The sequence below is a fragment of the Tupaia chinensis genome, unplaced genomic scaffold (assembly GCF_000334495.1).
Source record: "Tupaia chinensis unplaced genomic scaffold, TupChi_1.0 Scaffold139668_1, whole genome shotgun sequence".
Taxonomy (NCBI): domain Eukaryota; kingdom Metazoa; phylum Chordata; class Mammalia; order Scandentia; family Tupaiidae; genus Tupaia; species Tupaia belangeri.
The window spans coordinates 182,662-192,896 of NW_006199549.1; the positions used below are offsets into that span (position 1 = coordinate 182,662).

The 10,235-nt window shown below is 37.8% G+C and overlaps 1 long non-coding RNA gene across 1 annotated transcript in view; it reads right to left on the bottom strand.

Annotated features, from left to right (window-relative positions):
• Positions 1-4,053: 4,053 nt before the first annotated feature.
• The window catches only part of LOC114004707 (uncharacterized), a 26,094-nt gene continuing 19,912 nt past the window's right edge, over positions 4,054-10,235 (bottom strand). The window contains exon 3 of the long non-coding RNA XR_003546778.1: positions 4,054-4,988. This is a non-coding gene — a long non-coding RNA (uncharacterized LOC114004707). The remainder of the gene's footprint in view (positions 4,989-10,235) is intronic.

Sequence of the window (10,235 nt, forward strand, 5' to 3'; positions counted from 1 at the left end):
ATTTTTTAAAGAATTATTTTATTTAACTTTATTTATTTATTTATTCATTTATTTTAATTTGACCAGATGGACAGAGTGAGAGAAAGAGAGACAGAGAGAGAGAGGGAAGGTGAAAAAGCAACCACAGGACCAGCAGTTGGCGTAATGGCTATGTCGCTGGACTCCCATGTAGTCGACCGCAGTTCGAGTCCCAGACTCGGTGGCTTAAACTCAGGCCAGGCATGTGTGCATGCATGTCCAAGATCCCGAGAGGAGAATGGAGAAGGGATTGCACTGTGACCATCCTCCCTTAGGGATGATTTCTCACTTCCTATCTCTCCATCTCCCTCTGTCTTTCTGGTGAATGCACGAGCCCTATAGCATAATCCTTTCCAACAAAAAGAAAGAAAGAAAGAGAGAGAGAGAGAGAGAGAGAGAGAGAGAGAGAGAGAGAGAAAGAAAGAAAGAAAGAAAGAAAGAAAGAAAGAAAGAAAGAAAGAGAAAAACGTAGAAAATAACATGAGTAAATGAGTAATGGTCTGGAGTTTTCAAGTTTTCTTGCTGACTTGGGCACATAGGGTACATCTGGCACAAGCCAGGATCCCCAAGTGGGCATTTCTGCCAAGGGAAGCCTCCTAGTGGAGATGTAGCAGACAGCCCAGTACACCTAGATGCAGGGACATGCAGCTACCTGATCCCAGCATGTGCAGGTGCAGAAGTTTACCCTTCTTAGGTCCAGAGAGGGGCTGTTGGCACCATTCCTGGAGAAAGACCTGGAGCTTTGCAGAGGCCTGGGAAGAGTCCAGTGGGTGGTGGGTGTTCTGTCCAATGGCTGTCACTTACTCCCTATACCAGCCCAGCTGATACCTACCCCTCCCGCCAGCTACTTCACACCCACAAAGCAATCAGGATGGTGAACCCAATCTAGTCCCCAGAGTAAGAGGGTCTATAGGGACAGGCAACACCCATCATGGCACATGAAGTAACTTCTTCATAATTGGTTAATAGGTTAGGGCAGAATGTACTGTTGTGTCCCCAGGAATAACATCTTGGGAGAGGATATAGATGGCATATATCTGGAACTGTGCACAGGAGGGGGCTGGACAGCTCACCTGGAGTTCAGTGTACCTGGACCCCAGCCAGCTTGGGGGATATGAGACCAGGCCCATACCCTCATCAATGAAGATCTGGAGGGTGGGGAACAGCAGAGGTGCTGAACTGTCAGTGGCCATGAAGGGGTGAGCATGAGGGTGCCCCGGTGTTGGGACTTTCTGAAGACCTTGATGTCAGCCTACACATGCCCCAGTTTTTGGGAGCAGTAGCTGCACCTAGAACTGTAGGGTGGGCAGTGGACTGTGGGCTGAGAAGGGTGGAGTCCCTAAGTGCCCAGTTAATGCTCATTTGCCAGTTTGTAAATATGGGCCCCAAAACAGGTCAGGTAGCAGAGGCTATTGATACTAATCACTGTTTTTTTTTTTTAATAGTTTTTGCCATGGGGTGTGTTCACTCATAAGAGAGAGAGAGAGAAAGACAGTAAGGGAAAAATGAGAAATCACTCCCAGGGATTATGGCCATGCCACAATCCCTTCCTTATTCTCCTGGGATTTGGGGCATACACACATATATTCCTAGCATGATTTCTTAAAAATTTATTTATTTACATTCATTCACTATACATCATTACAGCATACAAAATTAGGTTTTTCCATCCAGAATGCACTGTATATTGGCTCAATAAAGCATATCAAAATATCTGTTATTGTCAACAAATAATTTTCCATTTCTTGTTTCCTGTATATTTTGCTTTATTTCCCATCCTTGATTTCCTATCATTCACCCTGTGCCATATCCCACCCTCCTCCCACACTGTCTCTGATATCTACTGTTGCTTTCAAGGCCTTTGCCCCCTCCACACACACACACATTTTATTGATTCAGTAAAGATCTTAATTAATCTAAAAATTATGAATAGCAAGCACAGCTGATATATACATATCCACGAAAACAAGTCTGAATTTAGGCATAAACCTCACTGAGTAGAATAAACATACTATAAAGTAGCACCCAACTTGCACTACGTATCTTACTTCAGTCATCAAATTTGTATTTTTTTTTTTTTTGTAGAGTCCTTTTGTTATAGGGTGCGTGCACTCACCAGAAAGACAGAGAAAGACCGAGAGATAGAAAGTGAGAAATCACCACCATCCCCCACGGGGTGAGGCAGGGGGGAAGGCCACACCACAATCCCTTCTCCTCCATTCTGACTTGCAGGAGAACATTTTTCTACATTGTTCACATTCATAGGGCTTCTCTCCAGTATGAGTTCTACTATGCACATTAAGAAGAGACTTCAGGGAGAACATTTTATTACACTGTTCACATTCATAGGGCTGCTCTCCTGTATGAGTTCTACTATGCACGGTGAGCTGGGACTTCCAGGAGAACATTTTCCTACATTGTTCACATTCATAGGGCTTCTCTCCTGTGTGAATTCTCTTATGTACAGTGAGGTACTCCTTGGTGGAGAATGTTTTCCCAGTGTTCACATTCAAAGGGTTTTTATCCTGTGTGTGTTCTCTGATGCTTAGTGAGATCTGACTTGCAGGAGAACATTTTCCTACATTCATAGGTCTTCTCTTCTATGTGAGTTCTCTTATGTACAGTGAGGTACCCCTTACTGGAGAATGTTTTCCCACACTGTTCACATTCAAAGACTTTTTCTCCTGTGTGTGTTCTCTGATTCTCAGTGAAATGTGACTTCAGAGAGCACATTTTCTGACATTGTTTACATTCATAGGGTTTCTTTCCTGTATGAATTTTCCAATGTCTACTCAATACTGACTTGGGATTGAAAGATTTTCCACATTCCTCACATTCATAGGATTTCTCTCCAGTGTGAGTTGCCTGATGCACAGTGAAGTATGGCTTCTTATAAAACACTTTTCCACGTATTTTATTTTCATAGAATTTCTCTCCTATGTGACTCCTCTGATGTACAGTGAGGTCTGAATTCTGAGAAAATGTTTTCTTACATTGTATACACTTATAGAGCTTCTCTCCTGTATAAGTTTTCAAATGGTCAGTAAGGGGTGTGTTCAAACACAATAAATTCCTATATTGTTTTATCTACAAATGTTCTCTCCAGTAAGAGTCATCTCATGTATAACAATAGTTGAAAGCTTTGATAATTTCTACACATAATAAGGTTTGACTTCTTTGTAATTTCTCTGGTTACCATAATTTTTTACCTCTGAAAAAATGATTTTTTATGTTTTTTATATTTATAGGGTGTTTCCCTTGTGTGCACTCACTGATGAAAAGCTAGATTTTAATTCTACAATAATAATTCCTCTTACTCTTGGGATCCAGCAGTTAGCATAATGGCTATGTCGCTGGACTCCCACGTAGTCGACCGTGGTTCATGTCCCAGGCCCTGTGGCTTAAAACTCACGCTGGGCACATGTGTGTGCGTGCCCAAGATCCCAGGAGAATGGATGAGAAGGGATTGCGGCGTGACCATCCCCCCTGGGGGGTGATTTCTCACTTTCTGTCTCTATGTCTCTCTCTCTCTGGTGAGCGCACTCGCCCTACAGTGAAAACCTCTCAAAAAAAAAAAAAAAAAAAAAGAATTCCTCTTACTCTTATGAATAGGAATCGTCCACTCTGTGTTTAAAATCAATTGCAAAAATTATTTTAAAAAATAATTTTTTGCATTCTCTGCATTTATAGTGTGCATCTTGTGTATCATCTTCTCATCTTCTACTTAATGAGACAGACTTTTTGTAAAATGGTTTCTTCCACACATGAACTATATACAGGGCAAAAAGAACTGTCTTCCCATATTCATTCTACTTACAAGCAGTCTCTGTTATATCAATTCTCTTTGGTAGAAAAAAGACAATCATTTCCATAAATTATATTTGAGAATTTATTTCACACTGCTCATATGTATTTCAAATATTGGTACTGATCTATAATAAGAAATATGTTTTTTTCTCCTTAATATGTTACTGTAGCAATTTACATTAATATTTTTGAAAGCTGAGTGGATTTATTTTGTTCCTACATGCTTCCCTTTCCTTTAATACCTTTAACAATATTCAAAATATCTACCTCCTGTCTTCCTATAATTTTACACTGAAAGATTTCCATGCATCATTTGTTTTCCCTGTCCTTTTTCACTTTCCTTTCTTATAACACTGTGTATTGTGTACTGTTTCTTTGCTAATGTCAACAGTTTTCTAGATCATCTATTTGCAGAAGTCAAAAAACACTTGTCACTTAAGAAGAAATGTTACTTAGAAAGGACTTGTAGCCAATAAAAATACATACTAATTACCCTAAGTATGTCATCCCATAGGATGCTTTAAAAAATATATACCCATTTTTTCACACTCTTATCCCAGGAAAGCATTTCTACATTTTTCTAAGTTCACCAGTACTAACATTTTGTTTTCCCCTCTCAATGAAATATAAATTCTTTAAAAGAAAATGCATTACACTAGTCCCTGAAAACTATGCACTGACTAACCTGGGAGGTTCAAGCTGGGAAGTTCTCCTAATGTCCATGGATCTCCTCCTTGCTCTAACTTGAATATCACTGCCGGTTTGGCAATGCACTGTCCTGTAAATAAAAGCAGTGTGGAATTTTGCCAAACTATTCATGTAACCTATTTGAAGAGTAACAATGGCTCAGCTTTATCAGCTGTGCTGTGCAATAAAGGGGCTGATTTGGGCATTTTCTTAAAGAGGAGTGTCACTAACATTAACCACGGAGTAAAATCTGATTCCTAAACAGGATTAAACATTATGAAACCCTTGTACATTTACTATGAAAGGAGACAGTAATTACTTCAGAGAGCTTCATGGGAGATCCACTAACCCAAAAACATCAGGTTGCTGTAGGTCTCCAGCATCACATCCTTGTATAGAATCTTCTGAGCATCTTCCAGGTCCTGCCACTCCTCTCAGGTAAAGTCCATGGCAACATCCTCAAATGATATGAATCCCTGTAAAAATACATTTCCCCTCATCACCCTTGAGAAATAGAGTATAACATGGTAAATTTATTTTCTCTGTATGTTTGTATATGCTTGTCCCTCTGTATATTTCTGTACTCTTTGTAAAGAGAGAAAAAAATAAAGTACAAACATTCTATCTCTTTGGTAACTTATTCATTGCTAAATTTATTCCAAGTATTTCTTCAGAGATCTCCAAAATGATTTTGCTGCAAGGGATGAAAGCATAATAAATATTCTGCTATGTCAAGGTGTTTATTATCTCATACAAACACATGAGTATAAATATATATCTGGAGTAATGTGTTAGATTAAGTAAATTAGACACAACTTGATGGTAACCAGTCTAAAAAAAATACAAAGGTTTTTTTATTTCTTTTTTCTGTATTATTAATTTGTTCTTCAAGCCAATGATATTAAGAACATATATGTAAATTTTCTTATGAAAATAGAACTATAGCAGTCATCCTATGAAAGCACCAAGTGTATTCCTAATGTTAATAGCAGTAGAAACAGTATATGTAGGTAAGTTATTCCTGGTCTGGGATGAAAGGCAAGGTCAGTAAAGGTGTTCAAGGAAGTGATTACAAAGTGATTTTGTATTTAAATACTTAACCTAATTCCAATAAAATATTTTATGTGCATACTGCTCATTACTCATAAGCTAAAGTATATTTACAAGCATCTTTATACTTCAGTTGTGCATTCAAAAATATTGATAGAGTTCAAATAAAGATGAATATCTCTTTATCATTTGCTAAAACACAGAGTATAAATAATATAAAGCCAAAAGAAGTGACACATTACATAACCAGGTTTGCAGTTTAATTGCCATCCACAGACTGAAGACTAAGGATACTCCGAAAGATATAACACAGTTAAAACCAAGATATTATAGGGTTAAAACCAAGTTGTGACGTGACCACCTATATCAAACCACAGAGAAATAAGAATATTGAATAGGGAACTCATCTAAAAAAATAAATAAATATGGGAACCAGCAGTTAGCGTAATGGCTGTGTCACTGGACTCCCACGTAGTCGACCGCGGTTCGTGTCCTGGACCCGGTGGCTTAAAACTCACGCCGGGCACGTGTGCGTGCGTGCCCAAGATCCGGAGAGGAGACTGGAGGAGAAGGGATTGCGGCGTGACCATCCCCCCTGGGGGATGATTTCTCGCTTTCTGTCTTTATGTCTCTCTCTGTCTGGCAAGCGCACGTGCCCTATAGTGAAAAACCTCTCTCAAAATAAATAAATAAATAAATAAATAAATAAATAAAGGGGGGGGTAGAAAAAAATTTTAGTACTTTTTTTGGCATTGAATCAAAATAGAAATTTAAATGTTTCTGTTTAAGCAGGCATATACATATTGGAGTTAAAAATTAAAACTGGGGGAAAAAACTGAGTAGTACACAGATGAATCTTGTGCACATCATCTTTGAAGTTTTAGTAGTCAAATATTTAGAAAGCAGCAGAAATTTAAGTGATAGTGGGACCAGCAGTTGGTATAATGTCTATGTTGCTGAACTCTCACGTAGTCAAATGAAGTTTGAATCCTGGATCTGGTGGCTTAAACTCATGCTGGGTGCATGTGTGTGTGTGCCCAAGGTTCTGAGAGGAGAATGGAGAAGGGATTGCAGTGCAAAATCACCCCTGGGAGGTTATTTTTCATTTTCTGGCTCTCTGTCTCTCTCTTTCTGGTGGGCACATGCACCCTATAGCAAAAGCCTTTCCATAAAAAAAATAAAAAATAAAAAAAGAAAGAAAGAAAGAAAGAAAGAAAGAAAGAAAGAAAGAAAGAAAGAAAGAAAGAAATTCAAGTGATAGCTGAAGTTATTCTAATCAATGATGGTGGACCTGGGGTCAAATGGTAGGTTTAAAAGAATCAAGATGGGAACAAAAAAGTACAAAATCGCAGCTGGAGTGGTGAGAAATGTATTTCTGTTCGAACATTCACTTTACAAGCTAAGTGATAAATGTGATTCAATGTATAAAATAAGTTAAAATTAAATACAAAAAAATTTACTGATAGAGAAAGAGAATCAGACCATTTAAAATAAGAATAACTTTGTTAAATAATTAATAAAGGGTTAATGTGTTTCTGGGGGACACAGATGGAAAGTTAAAAAATCATCTCCAAGGAGGAACGTTCATGACACAATTCATTTCTCCCTTCTTTCAGGATTTAGGTTGTACAAGTACATGTGCCTACTGTGATTCTCAAGATACTGGGTTCAGGATTCAAACCATGCAATTGGCATGTGGGATCCTGCTGCATTAACTTCATTCCATAGGCTGGGTTAAATTTTTACCACTCTAGAAATTTTAAAAAATGACTTAGTGCTAATATATTTTATAATATTCATAGCTCTATCAAAACGAATTCTGTGTTGCATCCACAGAGGGTACATTTTAAAATAGTGATTATAAAAAATGCCATCAATAAAAGAAGATTTGGGAAATTGTTCTTTAACATTATACATATATATCTCAGGTTGAATGGCCGTATCACAGTTAGAGAAACACTGAAGGATAAAGATATTTTACCACAATAACTAACAATCTATGTAAGGTACTAGTCAACTGAAATTAAAGAGAGACATTAAAAAAATATGAGGGCAGGGGAGCTGGCAAGCAGGTTAAGGTGCTGGAACATTACATATCTGACCATGGTTTGAGTTCTGGAACAGGACCTGGTGGCTTGCTTTCTGGAACCCATCCCCCTCAATGCTCAGTGAGTGCATGTGCCATATAGTCAGTTAAACAATCATAATAACTATGATTTAATAATTTATGTATATCTGAGAGAGAGAGAAAGTCTATACAACTCTGTACATGTAACTTAAGGCAGATGAGTCCCAAATTTCTGATTGTGCAGTTTTAGTCCCAAACTTGGAGGCTTGAAAATCGCACCAAGTTCATGAGCATGCATACCAAACATCCTGAGAGGAGAATGGAGGAGAAGGGTTTGCAGTGTAGCCATCCCTTCTGGGGGGGAGTTTTCACTTTTCTTCTCTCTCCTTCTGGTAAGAATTCATGCACCCTATTGTAAAACCTTTTTTAAAAAATGTGTAAAAAACAGTCAGAGGCCATAGTGTATTAAAAAGATTAATTCACCAAGAAGATATAAAAATCATAAAACTTTATGCATTCAACATCAGAAAGACTGCTAAATATAAACAGAAAGACCGATTGTGATGTGCTAATTCATGTGGACTTCAACACTGTACTGTCACCTCTAGACAGATCATATAGACAAAAAGAAAAAAAGACAGAAAATTAATGATTCAATAATCCAAATAAACTAACCAACATTTACAGAAGATTTTGACAAAAACAAAATACACATTTTTCTCAGCCACACATAGAATATTTCTGAAGACTGACCACATAACAGAGAACAAAATAAGTCTTTAACACTAAAAAGAAAACAGATTATATATACCAACTTATTTGTTATTATATATAATAAAATTAAACTCCGACAGAAAGTACTTTCAAATATTCACAAATACATGAAAATTACATAATTTACCCTGAGTAGCTTCAAAATTACTGAATAAATTAAGATACAAATGAAAATTTTATGAAACAAGTAATAATTTAATCTCAACCCTCCAGATGCTTTCAAACACATCAAAAGCACTCCTAAGAGACAAGTCTACAACAATTAGCACTCACACACACGTTTTAAAAAGATGATAAAGTAACCTAATGACTTACCCCAGAAAACTGAAAAAGTGGGAACAAGATATCCCAAAAGTTTTAATAGAAGATACAAAATAATAAAAATTAGAGCAGGCATGGGACCAGCAGTTAGCGTAATGGCTATGTTGCTGGACTCCCATGTAGTTGAGCGAGGATCGAGTTCAAGACTCGGTGGCTTAAACTCACACTGGGTGTGTGTGCGTGCATGCCCAAGATCCCAAGAGAATGAAGGAGAAGGGATTGCAGTGTTGCCATCTCCCCTGGGGGGTGATTTCTTGCTTTCTGTCTCTCACCATCTTTCTGGTGAGTGCAGATGAACCTATAGCAAAAAATCTCTCTAAAAAAAAAAAAATTAGAACTGGCATAAATAAAACAGAGACTAAAAGAACAACCAAAGGTCAGCCAGTGGCATGATGGTTAAGGCAGCTGATCCTATAAGACTGACTGTACTATTTGAGTCCTGGAACTGGCATCACTGAGTGCATGTGTGCATTGCATGCCCCAAATCCCAAGAGGAAAATAAAGAGGAAGAACTACCACTCAGGAGGGATGATTTCTCACTTTCCACCCAACCTCATGTCTTTCCAGAAAGTACACATACCCTATAGCAAAGACCGAAAAAATTTTAACTAAAAGCTGGGGTTTTGAGAAAATAAACCAAACAAACTACTGAATAGAAAAGCAAAATAAAACACCCAGAAAATAAGCGTGAAAAATGCGATATTACCATGGACGGCATAGTAATACACAGATAATTATAGGTGCTTTGAGTGACTATATACCAACAAATTGAAAAACCTAGAGGGAAAGTGGCTACAGTGAACTAGATTTTTAAGGGAATGAAGATTTTCTACTAATAATTCAGCCTCCAACAAACGAGCTAGCAGTAGGGAGCCCCCCCTGCACCCCCAACCTTCTCTCTCTGTCTCTCCGTTCCTGTCTCTCCCTGCTTCTGTCTTCCCTTTTTTTTTTTTTTTTTTTTTTGTAATTTTTTTCTTTATACCCTTTTTTTTAAAAAGGCACAGTTTTTCTCTGGCTCTTAGTTCCACCTTTATTCTTGTTCATTTTTGCTCTGCTCCTCTATCCAGGCATAAGAAGCCACAGGCCTTCAGGAGAAGGTTCCACATAGCTATAGTGAACTAGATTTTTCGCGCAGCATGCAAGTGCACTGTGCGGTTTTCTACTTTGTGAGTTTTTTTTTTTTTTTTAAGAACAGTAATTACAAATTTTTTATTTTTTTTATATTTTTGTCTTTTTTCTCTTTTTGTTGTTGTTTTTCTCTGTTTCATTTTCCTTTTTCTTGTCTCCACCCTCCAATATCCTTTCAATGTGCTTTTAGACAGATCTAAGAGCACCGTAGCTAAACATCCAAATACTAATAGGGTTAAAATATTCCCCACTATCTACTGAATCTGCTGCACCAGCGAGCACAATAGAATGGCAAAGAGATTCTAGATCACCTCTGCCTGCTTGCTCCTGAACATTAAGGCTGAACTTCAAGAATTTGAAAGAAACACAACATCCATCAGAT